The sequence below is a fragment of the Oncorhynchus keta genome, unplaced genomic scaffold (assembly GCF_023373465.1).
Source record: "Oncorhynchus keta strain PuntledgeMale-10-30-2019 unplaced genomic scaffold, Oket_V2 Un_contig_3986_pilon_pilon, whole genome shotgun sequence".
NCBI lineage: Eukaryota > Metazoa > Chordata > Actinopteri > Salmoniformes > Salmonidae > Oncorhynchus > Oncorhynchus keta.
Window position 1 is genome coordinate 119,424 of NW_026287542.1, and position 26,502 is coordinate 145,925.

General features: G+C 47.9%; 1 pseudogene; it reads right to left on the minus strand.

Annotated features, from left to right (window-relative positions):
* The window catches only part of LOC127924389 (ryanodine receptor 2-like), a 140,053-nt pseudogene extending 114,516 nt beyond the window's left edge, over positions 1-25,537 (minus strand).
* Positions 25,538-26,502: the final 965 nt, after the last annotated feature.

Genomic DNA, 26,502 nt, shown 5'->3' on the forward strand with positions numbered 1-26,502 from the left:
TGATCTGCAGTGTTATGACTGCTCTCTAACAGGAGAGACAGAGATGTGATCTGTAGTGTTCTGACTGCTCTCTAACAGGAGAGACAGAGAAACAGGGATGTGATCTGCAGTGTTATGACTGCTCTCTAACAGGAGAGACAGAGAAACAGGGATGTGATCTGTAGTGTCATGACTGCTCTCTAACCGGAGAGACAGGGATGTGATCTGAAGTGACATGACTGCTCTCTAACAGGAGAGACAGGGATGTGATCTGTAGTGTCATGACTGCTCTCTAACAGGAGAGACAGAGAAACAGGGATGTGATCTGTAGTGTTATGACTGCTCTCTAACAGGAGAGACAGGGATGTGATCTGTAGTGTCATGACTGCTCTCTAACAGGAGAGACAGAGAGACAGGGATGTGATCTGCAGGGTTATGACTGCTCTCTAACAGGAGAGACAGGGACGTGATCTGTAGTGTTATGACTGCTCTCTAACAGGAGAGACAGAGAGACAGGGATGTGATCTGTAGTGTTATGACTGCTCTCTAACAGGAGAGACAGAGAGACAGGGATGTGATCTGTATTGTTCTGACTGCTCTCTAACAGGAGAGACAGAGATGTGATCTGTAGTGTTCTGACTGCTCTCTAACAGGAGAGACATAGAAACAGGGATGTGATCTGCAGTGTCATGACTGCTCTCTAACAGGAGAGACAGGGATGTGATCTGTAGTGTTATGACTGCTCTCTTAACAGGAGAGACAGGGATGTGATCTGTAGTGTTCTGACTGCTCTCTAACAGGAGAGACATAGAAACAGGGATGTGATCTGCAGTGTCATGACTGCTCTCTAACAGGAGAGACAGGGATGTGATCTGTAGTGTCATGACTGCTCTCTAACAGGAGAGACAGAGAAACGGGGATGTGATCTGCAGTGTTATGACTGCTCTCTAACAGGAGAGACAGAGATGTGATCTGTAGTGTTCTGACTGCTCTCTAACAGGAGAGACAGAGAAACAGGGATGTGATCTGTAGTGTTATGACTGCTCTCTAACAGGAGAGACAGAGAAACAGGGATGTGATCTGTAGTGTCATGACTGCTCTCTAACCGGAGAGACAGGGATGTGATCTGAAGTGACATTACTGCTCTCTAACAGGAGAGACAGGGATGTGATCTGTAGTGTCATGACTGCTCTCTAACAGGAGAGACAGAGAAACAGGGATGTGATCTGTAGTGTTATGACTGCTCTCTAACAGGAGAGACAGGGATGTGATCTGTAGTGTCATGACTGCTCTCTAACAGGAGAGACAGAGAGACAGGGATGTGATCTGCAGGGTTATGACTGCTCTCTAACAGGAGAGACAGGGATGTGATCTGTAGTGTTATGACTGCTCTCTAACAGGAGAGACAGAGAGACAGGGATGTGATCTGCAGGGTTATGACTGCTCTCTAACAGGAGAGACAGAGAGACAGGGATGTGATCTGTAGTGTTATGACTGCTCTCTAACAGGAGAGACAGAGAAACAGGGATGTGATCTGTAGTGTTCTGACTGCTCTCTAACAGGAGAGACAGAGATGTGATCTGTAGTGTTCTGACTGCTCTCTAACAGGAGAGACAGGGATGTGATCTGTAGTGTTCTGACTGCTCTCTAACAGGAGAGACAGAGAAACAGGGATGTGATCTGCAGTGTTATGACTGCTCTCTAACAGGAGAGACAGAGAAACAGGGATGTGATCTGCAGTGTTATGACTGCTCTCTAACAGGAGACACAGGGATGTGATCTGTAGTGTTATGACTGCTCTCTAACAGGAGAGACAGAGAAACAGGGATGTGATCTGCAGTGTCATGACTGCTCTCTAACAGGAGAGACAGAGATGTGATCTGTAGTGTTATGACTGCTCTCTAACAGGAGAGACAGGGATGTGATCTGTAGTGTCATGACTGCTCTCTAACAGGAGAGACAGAGATGTGATCTGTAGTGTTATGACTGCTCTCTAACAGGAGAGACAGGGATGTGATCTGTAGTGTCATGACTGCTCTCTAACAGGAGAGACAGGGATGTGATCTGTAGTGTCATGACTGCTCTCTAACAGGAGAGACAGAGATGTGATCTGTAGTGTTCTGACTGCTCTCTAACAGGACAGACAGGGATGTGATCTGTAGTGTTATGACTGCTCTCTAACAGGAGAGACAGAGAAACAGGGATGTGATCTGTAGTGTCATGACTGCTCTCTAACAGGAGAGACAGAGATGTGATCTGTAGTGTTATGACTGCTCTCTAACAGGAGAGACAGGGATGTGATCTGCAGTGTCATGACTGCTCTCTAACAGGAAAGACAGGGATGTGATCTGCAGTGTCATGACTGCTCTCTAACAGGAGAGACAGAGATGTGATCTGTAGCGTTATGACTGCTCTCTAACAGGAGAGACAGAGAGACAGGGATGTGATCTGCAGGGTTATGACTGCTCTCTAACAGGAGAGACAGGGATGTGATCTGCAGTGTTATGACTGCTCTCTAACAGGAGAGACAGGGATGTGATCTGTAGTGTTATGACTGCTCTCTAACAGGAGAGACAGAGAGACAGGGATGTGATCTGCAGGGTTATGACTGCTCTCTAACAGGAGAGACAGAGAGACAGGGATGTGATCTGTAGTGTTATGACTGCTCTCTAACAGGAGAGACAGAGAAACAGGGATGTGATCTGTATTGTTCTGACTGCTCTCTAACAGGAGAGACAGGGATGTGATCTGTAGTGTTCTGACTGCTCTCTAACAGGAGAGACAGAGAAACAGGGATGTGATCTGCAGTGTCATGACTGCTCTCTAACAGGAGAGACAGAGATGTGATCTGTAGTGTTATGACTGCTCTCTAACAGGAGAGACAGAGAGACAGGGATGTGATCTGCAGGGTTATGACTGCTCTCTAACAGGAGAGACAGGGATGTGATCTGTAGTGTCATGACTGCTCTCTAACAGGAGAGACAGGGATGTGATCTGCAGTGTTATGACTGCTCTCTAACAGGAGAGACAGAGATGTGATCTGTAGTGCTATGACTGCTCTCTAACAGGAGAGACAGAGAAACAGGGATGTGATCTGCAGGGTTATGACTGCTCTCTAACAGGAGAGACAGGGATGTGATCTGTAGTGTCATGACTGCTCTCTAACAGGAGAGACAGAGATGTGATCTGTAGTGTCATGACTGCTCTCTAACAGGAGAGACAGATGTGATCTGCAGTGTCATGACTGCTCTCTAACAGGAGAGACAGAGATGTGATCTGTAGTGTTATGACTGCTCTCTAACAGGAGAGACAGGGATGTGATCTGTAGTGTTATGACTGCTCTCTAACAGGAGAGACAGAGAGACAGGGATGTGATCTGCAGGGTTATGACTGCTCTCTAACAGGAGAGACAGAGAGACAGGGATGTGATCTGCAGTGTTATGACTGCTCTCTAACAGGAGAGACAGAGAAACAGGGATGTGATCTGTAGTGTTATGACTGCTCTCTAACAGGAGAGACAGGGATGTGATCTGTAGTGTTCTGACTGCTCTCTAACAGGAGAGACAGAGAGACAGGGATGTGATCTGTAGTGTTCTGACTGCTCTCTAACAGGAGAGACAGAGAAACAGGGATGTGATCTGCAGTGTCATGACTGCTCTCTAACAGGAGACACAGGGATGTGATCTGTAGTGTTATGACTGCTCTCTAACAGGAGAGACAGAGAAACAGGGATGTGATCTGCAGTGTCATGACTGCTCTCTAACAGGAGAGACAGAGAAACGGGGATGTGATCTGCAGTGTTATGACTGCTCTCTAACAGGAGAGACAGAGAAACAGGGATGTGATCTGTAGTGTTCTGACTGCTCTCTAACAGGAGAGACAGAGAAACAGGGATGTGATCTGTAGTGTTCTGACTGCTCTCTAACAGGAGAGACAGAGAAACAGGGATGTGATCTGTAGTGTTATGACTGCTCTCTAACAGGAGAGACAGGGATGTGATCTGCAGTGTTATGACTGCTCTCTAACAGGAGAGACAGAGAAACAGGGATGTGATCTGCAGTGTCATGACTGCTCTCTAACAGGAGAGACAGATGTGATCTGCAGTGTCATGACTGCTCTCTAACAGGAGAGACAGGATGTGATCTGTAGTGTTATGACTGCTCTCTAACAGGAGAGACAGAGAAGACAGGGATGTGATCTGCAGGGTTATGACTGCTCTCTAACAGGAGAGACAGGGATGTGATCTGTAGTGTCATGACTGCTCTCTAACAGGAGAGACAGGGATGTGATCTGCAGTGTTATGACTGCTCTCTAAACAGAGATGTGATCTGTAGTGCTATGACTGCTCTCTAACAGGAGAGACAGAGAAACAGGGATGTGATCTGCAGGGTTATGACTGCTCTCTAACAGGAGAGACAGGGATGTGATCTGTAGTGTTATGACTGCTCTCTAACAGGAGAGACAGAGAAACAGGGATGTGATCTGTAGTGTTATGACTGCTCTCTAACAGGAGAGACAGGGATGTGATCTGTAGTGTTATGACTGCTCTCTAACAAGAGAGACAGGGATGTGATCTGCAGTGTTCTGACTGCTCTCTAACAGGAGAAACAGGGATGTGATCTGTAGTGTTATGACTGCTCTCTAACAGGAGAGACAGGGATGTGATCTGCAGTGTTATGACTGCTCTCTAACAGGAGAGACAGAGAAACAGGGATGTGATCTATAGTGTTATGACTGCTCTCTAAAAGGAGAAACAGGGATGTGATCTATAGTGTCATGACTGCTCTCTAACAGGAGAGACAGAGAAACAGGGATGTGATCTGCAGTGTTATGACTGCTCTCTAACAGGAGAGACAGGGATGTGATCTATAGTGTTATGACTGCTCTCTAACAGGAGAGACAGAGAAACAGGGATGTGATCTATAGTGTTATGACTGCTCTCTAACAGGAGAGACAGGGATGTGATCTGTAGTGTCATGACTGCTCTCTAACAGGAGAAACAGGGATGTGATCTGTAGTGTTATGACTGCTCTCTAACAGGAGAGACAGGGATGTGATCTGCAGTGTTATGACTGCTCTCTAACAGGAGAGACAGGGATGTGATCTGCAGTGTTATGACTGCTCTCTAACAGGAGAGACAGAGAGACAGGGATGTGATCTGTAGTGTCATGACTGCTCTCTGACAGGAGAGACAGGGATGTGATCTGCAGTGACATGACTGCTCTCTAACAGGAGAGACAGAGAAACGGGGATGTGATCTGCAGTGTCATGACTGCTCTCTAACAGGAGAGACAGAGAAACAGGGATGTGATCTGTAGTGTTCTGACTGCTCTCTGACAGGAGAGACAGGGATGTGATCTGCAGTGACATGACTGCTCTCTAACAGGAGAGACAGGGATGTGATCTGCAGGGTTATGACTGCTCTCTAACAGGAGAGACAGGGATGTGATCTGCAGGGTTATGACTGCTCTCTAACAGGAGAGACAGGGATGTGATCTGTAGTGTTATGACTGCTCTCTAACAGGAGAGACAGGAAACAGGGATGTGACTGACTGCTCTCTAACAGGAGAGACAGGAAACAGGGATGTGATCTGCAGTGTACTCACTGCTCTCTAGAGTGAAACACTAAAATATCCCCGGACAGGAAGAGATGGAGGAACGTAATCAAGGCTTTACGCACCACTTGGCACGATGAGGCCTAAGTAAGTAAATGGCTGTTTTGTGATGTTCTTCCCCCTGTCCCTGATGATGTGGAATACAACCCCCAGCATGCTCTTTGTTCTCTACCTCTTCCTGGAAGAGGTTCTGTCGGTTCTTTAGGGCTCGGAGGCGGTTCTGTTTGTCCTCGTGCTCCAGGTGCTCGTCAGGAGGCTGGAAGTAGCCAATCAGATCCTGCAGACTCAAACTGACCGACTCGATCGGCAGGTCGAGTGTCGAGGTCTTTCCTTTTTTACTGAGGGTGTCCAGACCCCTGGAACACAGAGAGAGACATTACTGAGGGTGTCCAGACCCCTGGAACACAGAGAGAGACGTTACTGAGGGTGTCCAGACCCCTGGAACACAGAGAGAGACGTTACTGAGGGTGTCCAGACCCCTGGAACACAGAGAGAGACGTTACTGAGGGTGTCCAGACCCCTGGAACACAGAGAGAGACGTTACTGAGGGTGTCCAGACCCCTGGAACACAGAGAGAGACGTTACTGAGGGTGTCCAGACCCCTGGAACACAGAGAGAGACGTTACTGAGGGTGTCCAGACCCCTGGAACACAGAGAGAGACGTTACTGAGGGTGTCCAGATACCCTGGAACACAGAGAGAGACGTTACTGAGGGTGTCCAGACCCCTGGAACACAGAGAGAGACGTTACTGAGGGTGTCCAGACCCCTGGAACACAGAGAGAGACGTTACTGAGGGTGTCCAGACCCCTGGAACACAGAGAGAGACGTTACTGAGGGTGTCCAGACCCCTGGAACACAGAGAGACGTTACTGAGGGTGTCCAGACCCCTGGAACACAGAGAGAGACGTTACTGAGGGTGTCCAGACCCCTGGAACACAGAGAGAGACGTTACTGAGGGTGTCCAGATACCCTGGAACACAGAGAGAGACGTTACTGAGGGTGTCCAGACCCCTGGAACACAGAGAGAGACGTTACTGAGGGTGTCCAGACCCCTGGAACACAGAGAGAGACGTTACTGAGGGTGTCCAGACCCCTGGAACACAGAGAGAGACGTTACTGAGGGTGTCCAGACCCCTGGAACACAGAGAGAGACGTTACTGAGGGTGTCCAGACCCCTGGAACACAGAGAGAGACGTTACTGAGGGTGTCCAGACCCCTGGAACACAGATAGAGACGTTACTGAGGGTGTCCAACTTAAGTGTAAAGTCAAGGTTTCTGTGTAGGCTACTGTATCTGTCTGTGGAGTCTACTGTATCTGTCTGTGGAGTCTACTGTATCTGTCTGTGGAGTCTACTGTATCTGTCTGTGGAGTCTACTGTATCTGTCTGTGGAGTCTACTGTATCTGTCTGTGGAGTCTACTGTATCTGTCTGTGGAGTCTACTGTATCTGTCCGTGTGGGCTACTGTATCTGTCTGTGTAGGCTACTGTATCTGTCTGTGGAGTCTACTGTATCTGTCTGTGGAGTCTACTGTATATGTCTGTGGAGTCTACTGTATCTGTCTGTGGAGGCTACTGTATCTGTCTGTGGAGTCTACTGTATCTGTCTGTGGAGTCTACTGTATCTGTCTGTGGAGTCTACTGTATCTGTCTGTGGAGTCTACTGTATCTGTCCGTGTGGGCTACTGTATCTGTCTGTGTAGGCTACTGTATCTGTCTGTGGAGTCTACTGTATCTGTCTGTGGAGTCTACTGTATATGTCTGTGGAGTCTACTGTATCTGTCTGTGGAGTCTACTGTATCTGTCTGTGGAGTCTACTGTATCTGTCTGTGGAGTCTACTGTATCTGTCTGTGGAGTCTACTGTATCTGTCTGTGGAGTCTACTGTATCTGTCCGTGTGGGCTACTGTATCTGTCTGTGTAGGCTACTGTGTCTGTCCGTGTGGGCTACTGTATCTGTCTGTGTAGGGTACTGTATCTGTCTGTGTAGGCTACTGTGTCTGTCTGTGTTGTCTACTGTATCGGTCTGTGTTGTCTACTGTATCTGTCTGTGTTGTCTACTGTATCGGTCTGTGTTGTCTACTGTATCTGTCTGTGTTGTCTACTGTATCTGTCTGTGTTGTCTACTGTATCTGTCTGTGTTGTCTACTGTATCTGTCTGTGTTGTCTACTGTATCTGTCTGTGTTGTCTACTGTATCTGTCTGTGTTGTCTACTGTATCTGTCTGTGTTGTCTACTGTATCTGTCTGTGTTGTCTACTGTATCTGTCTGTGTTGTCTACTGTATCTGTCTGTGTGGGCTACTGTATCTGTCTGTGTCTACTGTGTCTGTCCGTGTGGGCTACTGTATCTGTCTGTGTAGGGTACTGTATCTGTCTGTGTAGGCTACTGTGTCTGTCTGTGTGGGCTACTGTATCTGTCTGTGGAGTCTACTGTATCTGTCTGTGGAGTCTACTGTATCTGTCTGTGGAGTCTACTGTATCTGTCTGTGGAGTCTACTGTATCTGTCTGTGTAGTCTACTGTATCTGTCTGTGTAGGCTACTGTGTCTGTCTGTGTAGTCTACTGTATCTGTCTGTGTAGGCTACTGTGTCTGTCTGTGTAGTCTACTGTATCTGTCTGTGTAGGCTACTGTGTCTGTCTGTGTGGGCTACTGTATCTGTCTGTGTAGGCTACTGTGTCTGTCTGTGTGGGCTACTGTATCTGTCTGTGGAGTCTACTGTATCTGTCTGTGGAGTCTACTGTATCTGTCTGTGGAGTCTACTGTATCTGTCTGTGGAGTCTACTGTATCTGTCCGTGTGGGCTACTGTATCTGTCTGTGTAGGCTACTGTATCTGTCTGTGGAGTCTACTGTATCTGTCTGTGGAGTCTACTGTATCTGTCTGTGGAGTCTACTGTATCTGTCTGTGGAGTCTACTGTATCTGTCTGTGTAGGCTACTGTATCTGTCTGTGGAGTCTACTGTATCTGTCTGTGGAGTCTACTGTATCTGTCTGTGGAGTCTACTGTATCTGTCTGTGGAGTCTACTGTATCTGTCGTGTGGGCTACTGTATCTGTCTGTGTAGGCTACTGTGTCTGTCCGTGTGGGCTACTGTATCTGTCTGTGTAGGGTACTGTATCTGTCTGTGTAGGCTACTGTGTCTGTCTGTGTGGGCTACTGTATCTGTCTGTGGAGTCTACTGTATCTGTCTGTGGAGTCTACTGTATCTGTCTGTGAGTCTACTGTATCGGTCTGTGTTGTCTACTGTATCGGTCTGTGTTGTCTACTGTATCGGTCTGTGTTGTCTACTGTATCGGTCTGTGTTGTCTACTGTATCGGTCTGTGTTGTCTACTGTATCTGTCTGTGTTGTCTACTGTATCAGTCTGTGTTGTCTACTGTATCTGTCTGTGTTGTCTACTGTATCGGTCTGTGTTGTCTACTGTATCTGTCTGTGTTGTCTACTGTATCTGTCTGTGTTGTCTACTGTATCTGTCTGTGTTGTCTACTGTATCTGTCTGTGTTGTCTACTGTATCTGTCTGTGTTGTCTACTGTATCAGTCTGTGTTGTCTACTGTATCGGTCTGTGTTGTCTACTGTATCAGTCTGTGTTGTCTACTGTATCAGTCTGTGTTGTCTACTGTATCTGTATGTGTAGGCTACTGTGTCTGTCTGTGTGGGCTACTGTATCTGTCTGTGTAGGCTACTGTGTCTGTCTGTGTGGGCTACTGTATCTGTCTGTGTAGGCTACTGTGTCTGTCTGTGTGGGCTACTGTATCTGTCTGTGTGGGCTACTGTGTCTGTCTGTGTAGTCTACTGTGTCTGTCTGTGTAGTCTACTGTATCTGTCTGTGTAGGCTACTGTATCTGTCTGTGGAGTCTACTGTATCTGTCTGTGTGGGCTACTGTGTCTGTCTGTGTGGGCTACTGTGTCTGTCTGTGTGGGCTACTGTGTCTGTCTGTGTAGGCTACTGTATCTGTCTGTGTAGGCTACTGTATCTGTCTGTGGAGTCTACTGTATCTGTCTGTGGAGTCTACTGTATCTGTCTGTGGAGTCTACTGTATCTGTCTGTGGAGTCTACTGTATCGGTCTGTGTAGTCTACTGTATTTGTCTGTGGAGTCTACTGTATCTGTCTGTGGAGTCTACTGTATCTGTCTGTGTAGGCTACTGTATCTGTCTGTGTAGGCTACTGTATCTGTCTGTGTAGGCTACTGTATCTGTCTGTGTAGGCTACTGTATCTGTCTGTGTAGACTACTGTGTCTGTCTGTGTAGGCTACTGTGTCTGTCTGTGTAGGCTACTGTGTCTGTCTGTGTAGGCTACTGTGTCTGTCTGTGTAGGCTACTGTATCTGTCTGTGTAGGCTACTGTATCTGTCTGTGTAGACTACTGTATCTGTCTGTGTAGGCTACTGTGTCTGTCTGTGGAGTCTACTGTATCTGTCTGTGTAGGCTACTGTGTCTGTCTGTGGAGTCTACTGTATCTGTCTGTGTAGGCTACTGTGTCTGTCTGTGGAGTCTACTGTATCTGTCTGTGTAGGCTACTGTGTCTGTCTGTGGAGTCTACTGTATCTGTCTGTGTAGGCTACTGTGTCTGTCTGTGGAGTCTACTGTATCTGTCTGTGTAGGCTACTGTGTCTGTATGTGGAGTCTACTGTATCTGTCTGTGTAGGGTACTGTATCTGTCTGTGTAGGCTACTGTATCTGTCTGTGTAGGCTACTGTGTCTGTCCGTGTGGGCTACTGTATCTGTCTGTGTAGGGTACTGTATCTGTCTGTGTAGGGTACTGTATCTGTCTGTGTAGGCTACTGTGTCTGTCCGTGTGGGCTACTGTATCTGTCTGTGTAGGCTACTGTATCTGTCTGTGTAGGCTACTGTGTCTGTCCGTGTGGGCTACTGTATCTGTCTGTGTAGGGTACTGTATCTGTCTGTGTAGGCTACTGTGTCTGTCCGTGTGGGCTACTGTATCTGTCTGTGGAGTCTACTGTATCTGTCTGTGGAGTCTACTGTATCTGTCTGTGGAGTCTACTGTATCTGTCTGTGTAGTCTACTGTATCTGTCTGTGTAGGCTACTGTGTCTGTCTGTGTAGTCTACTGTATCTGTCTGTGTAGGCTACTGTGTCTGTCTGTGTAGTCTACTGTATCTGTCTGTGTAGGCTACTGTGTCTGTCTGTGTGGGCTACTGTATCTGTCTGTGTAGGCTACTGTGTCTGTCCGTGTGGGCTACTGTATCTGTCTGTGTAGGGTACTGTATCTGTCTGTGTAGGCTACTGTGTCTGTCTGTGTGGGCTACTGTATCTGTCTGTGGAGTCTACTGTATCTGTCTGTGGAGTCTACTGTATCTGTCCGTGTGGGCTACTGTATCTGTCTGTGGAGTCTACTGTATCTGTCCGTGTGGGCTACTGTATCTGTCTGTGTAGGCTACTGTGTCTGTCCGTGTGGGCTACTGTATCTGTCTGTGTAGGGTACTGTATCTGTCTGTGTAGGCTACTGTGTCTGTCTGTGTGGGCTACTGTATCTGTCTGTGGAGTCTACTGTATCTGTCTGTGGAGTCTACTGTATCTGTCTGTGGAGTCTACTGTATCTGTCTGTGGAGTCTACTGTATCTGTCTGTGTAGTCTACTGTATCTGTCTGTGTAGGCTACTGTGTCTGTCTGTGTAGTCTACTGTATCTGTCTGTGTAGGCTACTGTGTCTGTCTGTCTAGTCTACTGTATCTGTCTGTGTAGGCTACTGTGTCTGTCTGTGTGGGCTACTGTATCTGTCTGTGTAGGCTACTGTGTCTGTCTGTGTGGGCTACTGTATCTGTCTGTGGAGTCTACTGTATCTGTCTGTGGAGTCTACTGTATCTGTCTGTGGAGTCTACTGTATCTGTCTGTGGAGTCTACTGTATCTGTCTGTGTAGTCTACTGTATCTGTCTGTGTAGGCTACTGTGTCTGTCTGTGTAGTCTACTGTATCTGTCTGTGTAGGCTACTGTGTCTGTCTGTGTGGGCTACTGTATCTGTCTGTGTATGCTACTGTATCTGTCTGTGGAGTCTACTGTATCTGTCTGTGTGGGCTACTGTGTCTGTCTGTGTGGGCTACTGTGTCTGTCTGTGTGGGCTACTGTGTCTGTCTGTGTAGGCTACTGTATCTGTCTGTGTAGGCTACTGTATCTGTCTGTGGAGTCTACTGTATCTGTCTGTGGAGTCTACTGTATCTGTCTGTGTAGTCTACTGTATCTGTCTGTGTAGGCTACTGTGTGTCTGTGTAGTCTACTGTATCTGTCTGTGTAGGCTACTGTGTCTGTCTGTGTAGTCTACTGTATCTGTCTGTGTAGGCTACTGTGTCTGTCTGTGTGGGCTACTGTATCTGTCTGTGTAGGCTACTGTGTCTGTCCGTGTGGGCTACTGTATCTGTCTGTGTAGGGTACTGTATCTGTCTGTGTAGGCTACTGTGTCTGTCTGTGTGGGCTACTGTATCTGTCTGTGGAGTCTACTGTATCTGTCTGTGGAGTCTACTGTATCTGTCCGTGTGGGCTACTGTATCTGTCTGTGGAGTCTACTGTATCTGTCCGTGTGGGCTACTGTATCTGTCTGTGTAGGCTACTGTGTCTGTCCGTGTGGGCTACTGTATCTGTCTGTGTAGGGTACTGTATCTGTCTGTGTAGGCTACTGTGTCTGTCTGTGTGGGCTACTGTATCTGTCTGTGGAGTCTACTGTATCTGTCTGTGGAGTCTACTGTATCTGTCTGTGGAGTCTACTGTATTTGTCTGTGGAGTCTACTGTATCTGTCTGTGGAGTCTACTGTATCTGTCTGTGTAGGCTACTGTATCTGTCTGTGTAGGCTACTGTATCTGTCTGTGTAGGCTACTGTGTCTGTCTGTGTAGGCTACTGTATCTGTCTGTGTAGGCTACTGTATCTGTCTGTGTAGACTACTGTGTCTGTCTGTGTAGGCTACTGTGTCTGTCTGTGTAGGCTACTGTGTCTGTCTGTGTAGGCTACTGTGTCTGTCTGTGTAGGCTACTGTATCTGTCTGTGTAGGCTACTGTATCTGTCTGTGTAGACTACTGTATCTGTCTGTGTAGGCTACTGTGTCTGTCTGTGGAGTCTACTGTATCTGTCTGTGTAGGCTACTGTGTCTGTCTGTGGAGTCTACTGTATCTGTCTGTGTAGGCTACTGTGTCTGTCTGTGGAGTCTACTGTATCTGTCTGTGTAGGCTACTGTGTCTGTCTGTGGAGTCTACTGTATCTGTCTGTGTAGGCTACTGTGTCTGTCTGTGGAGTCTACTGTATCTGTCTGTGTAGGCTACTGTGTCTGTATGTGGAGTCTACTGTATCTGTCTGTGTAGGGTACTGTATCTGTCTGTGTAGGCTACTGTATCTGTCTGTGTAGGCTACTGTGTCTGTCCGTGTGGGCTACTGTATCTGTCTGTGTAGGGTACTGTATCTGTCTGTGTAGGGTACTGTATCTGTCTGTAGGCTACTGTGTCTGTCCGTGTGGGCTACTGTATCTGTCTGTGTAGGCTACTGTATCTGTCTGTGTAGGCTACTGTGTCTGTCCGTGTGGGCTACTGTATCTGTCTGTGTAGGGTACTGTATCTGTCTGTGTAGGCTACTGTGTCTGTCCGTGTGGGCTACTGTATCTGTCTGTGGAGTCTACTGTATCTGTCTGTGGAGTCTACTGTATCTGTCTGTGGAGTCTACTGTATCTGTCTGTGTAGTCTACTGTATCTGTCTGTGTAGGCTACTGTGTCTGTCTGTGTAGTCTACTGTATCTGTCTGTGTAGGCTACTGTGTCTGTCTGTGTAGTCTACTGTATCTGTCTGTGTAGGCTACTGTGTCTGTCTGTGTGGGCTACTGTATCTGTCTGTGTAGGCTACTGTGTCTGTCCGTGTGGGCTACTGTATCTGTCTGTGTAGGGTACTGTATCTGTCTGTGTAGGCTACTGTGTCTGTCTGTGTGGGCTACTGTATCTGTCTGTGGAGTCTACTGTATCTGTCTGTGGAGTCTACTGTATCTGTCCGTGTGGGCTACTGTATCTGTCTGTGGAGTCTACTGTATCTGTCCGTGTGGGCTACTGTATCTGTCTGTGTAGGCTACTGTGTCTGTCCGTGTGGGCTACTGTATCTGTCTGTGTAGGGTACTGTATCTGTCTGTGTAGGCTACTGTGTCTGTCTGTGTGGGCTACTGTATCTGTCTGTGGAGTCTACTGTATCTGTCTGTGGAGTCTACTGTATCTGTCTGTGGAGTCTACTGTATCTGTCTGTGGAGTCTACTGTATCTGTCTGTGTAGTCTACTGTATCTGTCTGTGTAGGCTACTGTGTCTGTCTGTGTAGTCTACTGTATCTGTCTGTGTAGGCTACTGTGTCTGTCTGTGTAGTCTACTGTATCTGTCTGTGTAGGCTACTGTGTCTGTCTGTGTGGGCTACTGTATCTGTCTGTGTAGGCTACTGTGTCTGTCTGTGTGGGCTACTGTATCTGTCTGTGGAGTCTACTGTATCTGTCTGTGGAGTCTACTGTATCTGTCTGTGGAGTCTACTGTATCTGTCTGTGGAGTCTACTGTATCTGTCTGTGTAGTCTACTGTATCTGTCTGTGTAGGCTACTGTGTCTGTCTGTGTAGTCTACTGTATCTGTCTGTGTAGGCTACTGTGTCTGTCTGTGTGGGCTACTGTATCTGTCTGTGTAGGCTACTGTATCTGTCTGTGGAGTCTACTGTATCTGTCTGTGTGGGCTACTGTGTCTGTCTGTGTGGGCTACTGTGTCTGTCTGTGTGGGCTACTGTGTCTGTCTGTGTAGGCTACTGTATCTGTCTGTGTAGGCTACTGTATCTGTCTGTGGAGTCTACTGTATCTGTCTGTGGAGTCTACTGTATCTGTCTGTGTAGTCTACTGTATCTGTCTGTGTAGGCTACTGTGTCTGTCTGTGTAGTCTACTGTATCTGTCTGTGTAGGCTACTGTGTCTGTCTGTGTAGTCTACTGTATCTGTCTGTGTAGGCTACTGTGTCTGTCTGTGTGGGCTACTGTATCTGTCTGTGTAGGCTACTGTGTCTGTCCGTGTGGGCTACTGTATCTGTCTGTGTAGGGTACTGTATCTGTCTGTGTAGGCTACTGTGTCTGTCTGTGTGGGCTACTGTATCTGTCTGTGGAGTCTACTGTATCTGTCTGTGGAGTCTACTGTATCTGTCCGTGTGGGCTACTGTATCTGTCTGTGGAGTCTACTGTATCTGTCCGTGTGGGCTACTGTATCTGTCTGTGTAGGCTACTGTGTCTGTCCGTGTGGGCTACTGTATCTGTCTGTGTAGGGTACTGTATCTGTCTGTGTAGGCTACTGTGTCTGTCTGTGTGGGCTACTGTATCTGTCTGTGGAGTCTACTGTATCTGTCTGTGGAGTCTACTGTATCTGTCTGTGGAGTCTACTGTATCTGTCTGTGGAGTCTACTGTATCTGTCTGTGTAGTCTACTGTATCTGTCTGTGTAGGCTACTGTGTCTGTCTGTGTAGTCTACTGTATCTGTCTGTGTAGGCTACTGTGTCTGTCTGTGTAGTCTACTGTATCTGTCTGTGTAGGCTACTGTGTCTGTCTGTGTGGGCTACTGTATCTGTCTGTGTAGGCTACTGTGTCTGTCTGTGTGGGCTACTGTATCTGTCTGTGGAGTCTACTGTATCTGTCTGTGGAGTCTACTGTATCTGTCTGTGGAGTCTACTGTATCTGTCTGTGGAGTCTACTGTATCTGTCTGTGTAGTCTACTGTATCTGTCTGTGTAGGCTACTGTGTCTGTCTGTGTAGTCTACTGTATCTGTCTGTGTAGGCTACTGTGTCTGTCTGTGTGGGCTACTGTATCTGTCTGTGTAGGCTACTGTGTCTGTCTGTGTGGGCTACTGTATCTGTCTGTGTAGGCTACTGTGTCTGTCTGTGTGGGCTACTGTATCTGTCTGTGTAGGCTACTGTGTCTGTCTGTGTAGTCTACTGTGTCTGTCTGTGTAGTCTACTGTATCTGTCTGTGTAGGCTACTGTATCTGTCTGTGGAGTCTACTGTATCTGTCTGTGTGGGCTACTGTGTCTGTCTGTGTGGGCTACTGTGTCTGTCTGTGTGGGCTACTGTGTCTGTCTGTGTAGGCTACTGTATCTGTCTGTGTAGGCTACTGTATCTGTCTGTGGAGTCTACTGTATCTGTCTGTGGAGTCTACTGTATCTGTCTGTGGAGTCTACTGTATCTGTCTGTGGAGTCTACTGTATCTGTCTGTGGAGTCTACTGTATCTGTCCGTGTGGGCTACTGTATCTGTCCGTGTAGGCTACTGTGTCTGTCCGTGTGGGCTACTGTATCTGTCTGTGTAGGGTACTGTATCTGTCTGTGTAGGCTACTGTGTCTGTCTGTGTGGGCTACTGTATCTGTCTGTGGAGTCTACTGTATCTGTCTGTGGAGTCTACTGTATCTGTCTGTGGAGTCTACTGTATCTGTCTGTGGAGTCTACTGTATCTGTCTGTGTAGTCTACTGTATCTGTCTGTGTAGGCTACTGTGTCTGTCTGTGTAGTCTACTGTATCTGTCTGTGTAGGCTACTGTGTCTGTCTGTGTAGTCTACTGTATCTGTCTGTGTAGGCTACTGTGTCTGTCTGTGTGGGCTACTGTATCTGTCTGTGTAGGCTACTGTGTCTGTCTGTGTGGGCTACTGTATCTGTCTGTGGAGTCTACTGTATCTGTCTGTGGAGTCTACTGTATCTGTCTGTGGAGTCTACTGTATCTGTCTGTGTGGGCTACTGTATCTGTCTGTGTAGGCTACTGTGTCTGTCTGTGTGGGCTACTGTATCTGTCTGTGTAGGCTACTGTGTCTGTCTGTGTAGGGTACTGTATCTGTCTGTGTAGGCTACTGTATCTGTCTGTGTAGGCTACTGTGTCTGTCCGTGTGGGCTACTGTATCTGTCTGTGTAGGCTACTGTATCTGTCTGTGTAGGCTACTGTGTCTGTCCGTGTGGGCTACTGTATCTGTCTGTGTAGGGTACTGTATCTGTCTGTGTAGGGTACTGTATCTGTCTGTGTAGGCTACTGTGTCTGTCCGTGTGGGCTACTGTATCTGTCTGTGTAGGGTACTGTATCTGTCTGTGTAGGCTACTGTATCTGTCTGTGTAGGCTACTGTATCTGTCTGTGTAGGCTACTGTATCTGTCTGTGTAGGCTACTGTATCTGTCTGTGTAGACTACTGTATCTGTCTGTGTAGGCTACTGTGTCTGTCTGTGTGGGCTACTGTATCTGTCTGTGTAGGCTACTGTGTCTGTCTGTGTAGTCTACTGTATCTGTCTGTGTAGGCTACTGTATCTGTATGTGGAGTCTACTGTATCTGTCTGTGTGGGCTACTGTGTCTGTCTGTGTGGGCTACTGTGTCTGTCTGTGTGGGCTATTGTGTCTGTCTGTGTAGTCTACTGTATCTGTCTGTGGAGTCTACTGTATCTGTCTGTGTAGGCCACTGTGTCTGTCTGTGTAGGCTACTGTATCTGTCTGTGTAGGCTACTGTATCTGTCTGTGTAGTCTACTGTGTCTGTCTGTGTAGGCTACTGTATCTGTCTGTGTAGGCTATTGTTTCTGTCTGTGTAGGCTACTGTATCTGTCTGTGTAGGCTACTGTATCTGTCTGTGTAGGCTACTGTATCTGTCTGTATAGGCTACTGTATCTGTATGTGTAGGCTACTGTATCTGTGTAGTCTACTGTATCTGTGTAGTCTACTGTATCTGTCTGTGTAGGCTACTGTATCTGTCTGTGTAGGCTACTGTATCTGTCTGTGTAGTCTACTGTATCTGTCTGTGTAGGCTACTGTATATGTCTGTGGAGTCTACTGTATCTGTCTGTGTGGGCTACTGTGTCTGTCTGTGTGGGCTACTGTGTCTGTCTGTGTGGGCTACTGTGTCTGTCTGTGTGGGCTACTGTGTCTGTCTGTGTAGTCTACTGTATCTGTCTGTGGAGTCTACTGTATATGTCTGTGTAGGCTACTGTGTCTGTCTGTGTGGGCTACTGTGTCTGTCTGTGTAGTCTACTGTACCTGTCTGTGGAGTCTACTGTATCTGTCTGTGTAGGCTACTGTGTCTGTCTGTGTGGGCTACTGTGTCTGTCTGTGTAGGCTACTGTGTCTGTCTGTGTAGGCTACTGTATCTGTTTGTGTAGGCTACTGTATCTGTCTGTGTAGGCTACTGTATCTGTCTGTGTAGTCTACTGTGTCTGTATGTGTAGGCTACTGTATCTGTCTGTGTAGGCTACTGTATCTGTCTGTGTAGGCTACTGTATCTGTTGTGTAGTCTACTGTATCTTTCTGTGTAGGCTACTGTATCTGTATGTGTAGGCTACTGTATCTGTCTGTGTAGGCTACTGTATCTGTCTGTGTAGTCTACTGTATCTGTCTGTGTAGACTACTGTGTCTGTCTGTGTAGGCTACTGTGTCTGTCTGTGTGGGCTACTGTATCTGTCTGTGTAGGCTACTGTGTCTGTCTGTGTAGTCTACTGTGTCTGTCTGTGTAGTCTACTGTATCTGTCTGTGTAGGCTACTGTATCTGTCTGTGGAGTCTACTGTATCTGTCTGTGTAGGCTACTGTGTCTGTCCGTGTGGGCTACTGTATCTGTCTGTGTAGGGTACTGTATCTGTCTGTGGAGTCTACTGTATCTGTCTGTGTAGGCTACTGTGTCTGTCTGTGTGGGCTACTGTATCTGTCTGTGTGGGCTACTGTGTCTGTCTGTGTAGGCTACTGTATCTGTCTGTGTAGGCTACTGTGTCTGTCTGTGTGGGCTACTGTATCTGTCTGTGTAGGCTACTGTGTCTGTCTGTGTGGGCTACTGTATCTGTCTGTGTAGGCTACTGTGTCTGTCTGTGTAGTCTACTGTGTCTGTCTGTGTAGTCTACTGTATCTGTCTGTGTAGGCTACTGTATCTGTCTGTGGAGTCTACTGTATCTGTCTGTGTGGGCTACTGTGTCTGTCTGTGTGGGCTACTGTGTCTGTCTGTGTGGTCTACTGTGTCTGTCTGTGTAGGCTACTGTGTCTGTCTGTGTAGGCTACTGTATCTGTCTGTGTAGTCTACTGTGTCTGTCTGTGTAGGCTACTGTATCTGTCTGTGTAGGCTACTGTTTCTGTCTGTGTAGGCTACTGTATCTGTCTGTGTAGTCTACTGTATCTGTCTGTGTAGGCTACTGTATCTGTCTGTGTAGGCTACTGTATCTGTCTGTGTAGGCTACTGTATCTGTGTAGTCTACTGTATCTGTGTAGTCTACTGTATCTGTCTGTGTAGTCTACTGTATCTGTCTGTGTAGGCTACTGTATCTGTCTGTGTAGTCTACTGTATCTGTCTGTGTAGGCTACTGTATATGTCTGTGGAGTCTACTGTATCTGTCTGTGTGGGCTACTGTGTCTGTCTGTGTGGGCTACTGTGTCTGTCTGTGTGGGCTACTGTGTCTGTCTGTGTGGGCTACTGTGTCTGTCTGTGTAGTCTACTGTATCTGTCTGTGGAGTCTACTGTATATGTCTGTGTAGGCTACTGTGTCTGTCTGTGTGGGCTACTGTGTCTGTCTGTGTAGTCTACTGTACCTGTCTGTGGAGTCTACTGTATCTGTCTGTGTAGGCTACTGTGTCTGTCTGTGTGGGCTACTGTGTCTGTCTGTGTAGGCTACTGTGTCTGTCTGTGTAGGCTACTGTATCTGTTTGTGTAGGCTACTGTATCTGTCTGTGTAGGCTACTGTATCTGTCTGTGTAGTCTACTGTGTCTGTATGTGTAGGCTACTGTATCTGTCTGTGTAGGCTACTGTATCTGTCTGTGTAGGCTACTGTATCTGTTGTGTAGTCTACTGTATCAGTCTGTGTAGTCTACTGTATCTGTCTGTGTAGTCTACTGTATCTGTCTGTGTAGTCTACTGTATCTGTCTGTGTAGTCTACTGTATCTGTCTGTGTTGTCTACTGTGTCTGTCTGTGTAGTCTACTGTATCTGTGTAGTCTACTGTATCTGTATGTGTAGGCTACTGTATCTGTCTGTGTAGTCTACTGTATCTGTCTGTGTAGTCTACTGTATCTGTCTGTGTAGTCTACTGTATCTGTCTGTGTAGGCTACTGTATCTGTCTGTGTAGGCTACTGTATCTGTGTAGTCTACTGTATCTGTGTAGTCTACTGTATCTGTCTGTGTAGTCTACTGTATATGTCTGTGTAGTCTACTGTATCTGTCTGTGTAGTCTACTGTATCTGTCTGTGTAGTCTACTGTATCTGTCTGTGTAGGCTACTGTATCTGTGTAGTCTACTGTATCTGTGTAGTCTACTGTATCTGTCTGTGTAGTCTACTGTATCTGTCTGTGTAGGCTACTGTATCTGTCTGTGTAGACTACTGTGTCTGTCTGTGTAGTCTACTGTATCTGTGTAGTCTAATGTGTCTGTCTGTGTAGGCTACTGTATCTGTCTGTGTAGTCTACTGTGTCTGTCTGTGTAGTCTACTGTATCTGTCTGTGTAGTCTACTGTATCTGTCTGTGTAGTCTACTGTATCGGTCTGTGTTGTCTACTGTATCGGTCTGTGTAGTCTACAGTATCTGTGTGTAGTCTACTGTATCGGTCTGTGTTGTCTACTGTATCTGTGAGTAGGCTACTGTATCTGTGTGTATCCCCACCTGATGAATCGGTTGAACAGGAAGACGGTACTGCGTATGACCCGTGCGGCGGGACTCCTCGTGTTGTGAGCGGGACAGGGTCAACCCATCGTCCATGTGACCCTCGTGGTGCATGATGGCCTGAAACACACACATTGTCACGTTCTGCAGACGCTGAGACAGAACAGGAGAGGTTTTCTGACACGGTTAGCTTTCACACTGTTAGCTTAGCATTGAGACAGAGCGGGAGGTTTCTGACTGTTATCTTTGACACTGTTAGCTTAGCATTGAGAAATAATGGGAGGTTTCTGACACTGTTAGCTTAGCATTGAGACAGAACGGGAGGTTTCTGACTGTTATCTTTCACACTGTTAGCTTAGCATTGAGAAATAATGGGAGGTTTCTGACACTGTTAGCTTAGCATTGAGACAGAACGGGAGGTTTCTGACTGTTATCTTTGACACTGTTAGCTTAGCATTGAGAAATAATGGGAGGTTTCTGACACTGTTAGCTTAGCATTGAGACAGAACGGGAGGTTTCTGACTGTTATCTTTCACACTGTTAGCTTAGCATTGAGAAATAATGGGAGGTTTCTGACACTGTTAGCTTAGCATTGAGACAGAACGGGAGGTTTCTGACTGTTATCTTTCACACTGTTAGCTTAGCATTGAGAAAGAATGGGAGGTTTCTGACACTGTTAGCTTAGCATTGAGACAGAACGGGAGGTTTCTGACTGTTATCTTTCACACTGTTAGCTTAGCATTGAGACAGAACGGGAGATTTCTGACTGTTATCTTTGACACTGTTAGCTTAGCATTGAGACAGAACGGGAGGTTTCTGACACAGTTAGCTTAGCATTGAGACAGAACGGGAGGTTTCTGACACTGTTAGCTTAGCATTGAGACAGAACGGGAGATTTCTGACTGTTATCTTTGACACTGTTAGCTTAGCATTGAGACAGAACGGGAGATTTCTGACTGTTATCTTTGACACTGTTAGCTTAGCATTGAGACAGAATGGGAGGTTTCTGACACAGTTAGCTTTCACACTGTTAGCTTAACATTGAGACAGAAAGGAGGTTTTCTGACATGGTTAGCTTTCACACTGTTAGCTTAGCATTGAGACAGAACGGGAGGTTTCTGACACTGTTAGCTTAGCATTGAGACAGAACGGGAGGTTTCTGACACAGTTAGCTTAGCATAATGGCTACGCCCAAAACATCATTACACCACACTGCAAATTCACACAACTCAGAGGTTAAACTGAACCTCTCTCATCAGAACATGTCCTCACTGAAAACCCACCTTGCTGAATTGATAAATGTCACATCCGCAAACAGGGAGACAGAACGGCTGGCTCTTTGACACTGTTAGCTTAGCATAATAATGCTAATGGTTTTATTCATCAGAATGAGTGTGTTTCTGACACGGTTAGCTTAGCCTAATGGCTTTAATTATATGATATAAAGCGTAGCTTAATGGTTTTAATTCCAGCGAGACAGCCTGGAGCTGATTGAGAAGAGCTCGTTAGGAAGACATTTATAAAAGTCTGTGAGTCATAACTGCTCCTGCTAGACGCCGGGATGTTAGTCGACTGGCTGAGGAAACCATGGAGACGAGCTGAGACTAGACACCTTCTCCTGGGGACCAGGCTGGGTCCTACAGTTTCCTCTCTATAGACTAGACACCTTCTCCTGGGGACCAGGCTGGGCCCCTACAGTTTCCTCTCTATAGACGTGACACCTTCTCCTGGGGACCAGGCTGGATCCGACAGTATCCTCTCTAGATAACTTCTCATGGGGACCAGGCTGGGTCCTACAGTATCCTCTCTAGATAACCTCTTCTGGGGACCAGGCTGGGTCCTACAGTATCCTCTCTAGATAACCTCTTCTGGGGACCAGGCTGGGTCCTACAGTATCCTCTCTAGATAACCTCTCCTGGGGACCAGGCTGGGCCCTACAGTATCCTCTCTAGATAACTTCTCCTGGGGACCAGGCTGGGTCCTACAGTATCCTCTCTAGATAACCTCTTCTGGGGACCAGGCTGGGCCCTACAGTATCCTCTCTAGATAACTTCTCCTGGGGACCAGGCTGGGCCCTACAGTATCCTCTCTAGATAACCTCTTCTGGGGACCAGGCTGGGCCCTACAGTATCCTCTCTATAGACTAGATAACCTCTCCTGGGGACCAGGCTGGGCCCTACAGTATCCTCTCTAGATAACCTCTCCTGGGGACCAGGCTGGGTCCTACAGTATCCTCTCTATAGACTAGATAACCTCTCCTGGGGACCAGGCTGGGTCCTACAGTATCCTCTCTAGATAACCTCTTCTGGGGACCAGGCTGGGCCCTACAGTATCCTCTCTAGATAACTTCTCCTGGGGACCAGGCTGGGTCCTACAGTATCCTCTCTAGATAACCTCTCCTGGGGACCAGGCTGGGTCCTACAGTATCCTCTCTAGATAACTTCTCCTGGGGACCAGGCTGGGTCCTACAGTATCCTCTCTAGATAACCTCTTCTGGGGACCAGGCTGGGCCCTACAGTATCCTCTCTAGATAACTTATCCTGGGGACCAGGCTGGGTCCTACAGTATCCTCTCTAGATAACTTCTCCTGGGGACCAGGCTGGGTCCTACAGTATCCCTCTAGATAACTTATCCTGGGGACCAGGCTGGGTCCTACAGTATCCTCTCTAGATAACTTCTCCTGGGGACCAGGCTGGGCCCTACAGTATCCTCTCTATAGACTAGATAACCTCTCCTGGGGACCAGGCTGGGTCCTACAGTATCCTCTCTAGATAACCTCTCCTGGGGACCAGGCTGGGCCCTACAGTATCCTCTCTAGATAACTTCTCCTGGGGACCAGGCTGGGTCCTACAGTATCCTCTCTAGATAACTTATCCTGGGGACCAGGCTGGGTCCTAGATCCCTCTCTAGATATCTTCTCCTGGGGACCAGGCTGGGTCCTACAGTATCTCCTCTATAGACTAGATACCTTCCTCCTGGGGACCAGGCTGGGTCCTACAGTATCCTCTCTAGATAACCTCTTCTGGGGACCAGGCTGGGCCCTACAGTATCCTCTCTAGATAACTTATCCTGGGGACCAGGCTGGGTCCTACAGTATCCTCTCTAGATAATCTTCTCCTGGGGACCAGGCTGGGTCCTACAGTATCCCTCTAGATAACTTTATCCTGGGACCAGGCTGGTCCTACAGTATCCTCTCTAGATAACTTCTCCTGGGGACCAGGCTGGGTCCTACAGTATCCTCTCTAGATAACTTCTCCTGGGGACCAGGCTGGGCCCTACAGTATCCCTCTAGATAACCTCTTCTGGGGACCAGGCTGGGTCCTACAGTATCCTCTCTATAGACTAGATAACCTCTCCTGGGGACCAGGCTGGGTCCTACAGTATCCCTCTATAGACTAGATAACCTCTCCTGGGGGACCAGGCTGGGTCCTACAGTATCCTCCTCTAGACTAGATAACCTCTCCTGGGGACCAGGCTGGGTCCTACAGTATCTCTCTCTAGACTAGATAACCTCTCTGGGGACCAGGCTGGGTCCTACAGTATCCTCTCTAGACTAGATAACCTCTCCTGGGGACCAGGCTGGGCCCTACAGTATCCTCTAGACTAGATAACCTCTCCTGGGGACCAGGCTGGGTCCTACAGTATCCTCTATAGACTAGATAACCTCTCCTCGGGACCAGGCTGGGTCCTACAGTATCCTCTCTATAGACTAGATAACCTCTCCTGGGGACCAGGCTGGACCCTACAGTATCCTCTATAGACTAGATAACCTCTCCTGGGGACCAGGCTGGGTCCTACAGTATCCTCTCTAGACTAGATAACCTCTTCTGGGGACCAGGCTGGGTCCTACAGTATCCTCTCTAGACTAGATAACCTCTCCTGGGGACCAGGCAGGTCCTACAGTATCCTCTCTATAGACTAGATAACCTCTCCTGGGGACCAGGCTGGGTCCACAGTATCCTCTCTAGATAACCCTCCTTCTGGGACCAGGCTGGGCCCTACAGTATCCTCTAGATAACTTCTCCTGGGGACCAGGCTGGGTCCTACAGTATCCTCTCTATAGACTACTTATCTCCTGGGGACCAGGCTGGGTCCCTACAGTATCCTCTAGATAACTTATCCAAGGGACCAGGCTGGGCCCTACAGTATCCTCTCTAGATAACTTCTCCTGGGGACCAGGCTGGGTCCTACAGTATCTCTCTATAGACTAGATAACCTCCTTCCTACAGTATCCTCTCTATAGACTAGATAATCCCTCTCCTGGGGACCAGGCTGGGTCCTACAGTATCCTCTCTATAGACTAGATAACCTCTCCTGGGGACCAGGCTGGGTCCTACAGTATCCTCCTATAGACTAGATAACTCCTTCCTGGGGACCTACAGTATCCTCTAGACTAGATAACCTCTCCAGGGACCAGGCTGGGTCCTACAGTATCCTCTCTATAGACTAGATAACCTCTCCTGGGGACCAGGCTGGGTCTTACAGTATCCTCCTCTATAGACTAGATAACCTCTCCTGGGGACCAGGCTGGGTCCTACAGTATCCTCTCTATCTCTAGATAACTTCTCCTGGGACCAGGCTGGGCCTACAGTATCCTCTCTAGATAACTTCTCCTGGGGACCAGGCTGGGTCCTACAGTATCTCTCTATAGACTAGATAACCTCTCCTGGGACCAGGCTGGGTCCTACAGTATCCTCTAGATAACTTATCCTGGGGACTGGGCCCCAGTATCCTCTCTAGATAGCCTCTCCTGGGGACCAGGCTGGGTCCTACAGTATCCTCTCTATAGACTAGATAACCTCTCCTGGGGACCAGGCTGGGTCCTACAGTATCCTCTCTATAGACTAGATAACTTTCCTGGGGACCAGGCTGGGCCCTACAGTATCCCTCTCTAGACTAGATCTCCTGGGGACCAGGCTGGGTCCTGCAGTATCCCTCTCTATAGACTAGATAACCTCTCCTGGGGACCAGGCTGGGTCCTACAGTATCCTCTCTATAGACTAGATAACCTCTCCTGGGGACCAGGCTGGGTCCTACAGTATCCTCTCTATAGACTAGATAACCTCTCCTGGGGACCAGGCTGGGTCCCTACAGTATCCTCTCTATAGACTAGATAACCTCTCCTGGGGACCAGGCTGGGTCCTACATTGTATTGTGGGGTCAGAGGGAGCAGAGAGAGATGAGACTGTACCTTTCTCTGCACGCCGCCCATTCGTGCACACTTAGCGTCCATGGCCTGGTAGGTGAGCCACAGACAGGTGTCCACATGTTGGATATAACACACAGAGTCCCCATACTTGATATCAGGAACACCCATACCATCCATCTCCTTCTTTGGCCCCAAGTCCAGCTTTTCCTGGAGAAGGAATGGAGATGAGACATGATGATTAATGAACGTCGTTTATAATAAAAGGGACAAGTTCAGTATGAAGCACCTCTCTCTCTCTCGGTATGAAGCACAACTGAGTACCAGCAATGTATTAGATGTGATATATTCATTATTAACAGACTGTAGTGCAGAATGACTCCCTGACCTCTCTGTTCTTCTTCTCTCTCTCTCTCTCTCTCCCTGACCTTTCTGTCTCTCTCTCTATCTCTCTCTCTCTCTCTCTCTCTCTCTCTCTCTCTCTCTCTCTCTCTCTATGAATATATGTTTTTTGATTATACGCTCTGGAAATAAACACAGAAACAATGACACACACACACACACACACACACATCTGACACGCTGGTTGAAGAACAACCTCAGCACCCCACATTCCTTCCCTACAGTCATAACTCATCACCCCAACACGAGAGAAAAGAGGGGCAGGGACAGGGCTGAGTCCTTTAATAGAGGCAGAGAGCTGTATGAACCATGAGAGAGAAGAGGGGCAGAGAGGCTGTAGAACCATGAGAGAGAAGAGAGGCAGGAGAGGGCTGAGTCCCTAATAGAGGCAGAGAGCTGTATGAACCACAGAGAGAGAAGAGGGGCAGGAGAGGGCTGTAGGAACCATGAGAGAGAAGAGAGGCAGGAGAGGGCTGAGTCCCTAATAGAGGCAGAGAGCTGTATGAACCATGAGAGAGAAGAGAGGCAGGAGAGGGCTGGAGTCCCTAATAGAGGCAGAGAGCTGTATGAACCATGAGAGAGAAGAGAGGCAGGAGAGGGCTGAGTCCCTAATAGAGGCAGAGAGCTGTAAGGAACCATGAGAGAGAAGAGAGGCAGGAGAGGGCTGAGTCCCTAATAGAGGCAGAGAGCTGTAGGAACCATGAGAGAGAAGAGAGGCAGGAGAGGGCTGAGTCCCTAATAGAGGCAGAGAGCTGTAGGAACCATGAGAGAGA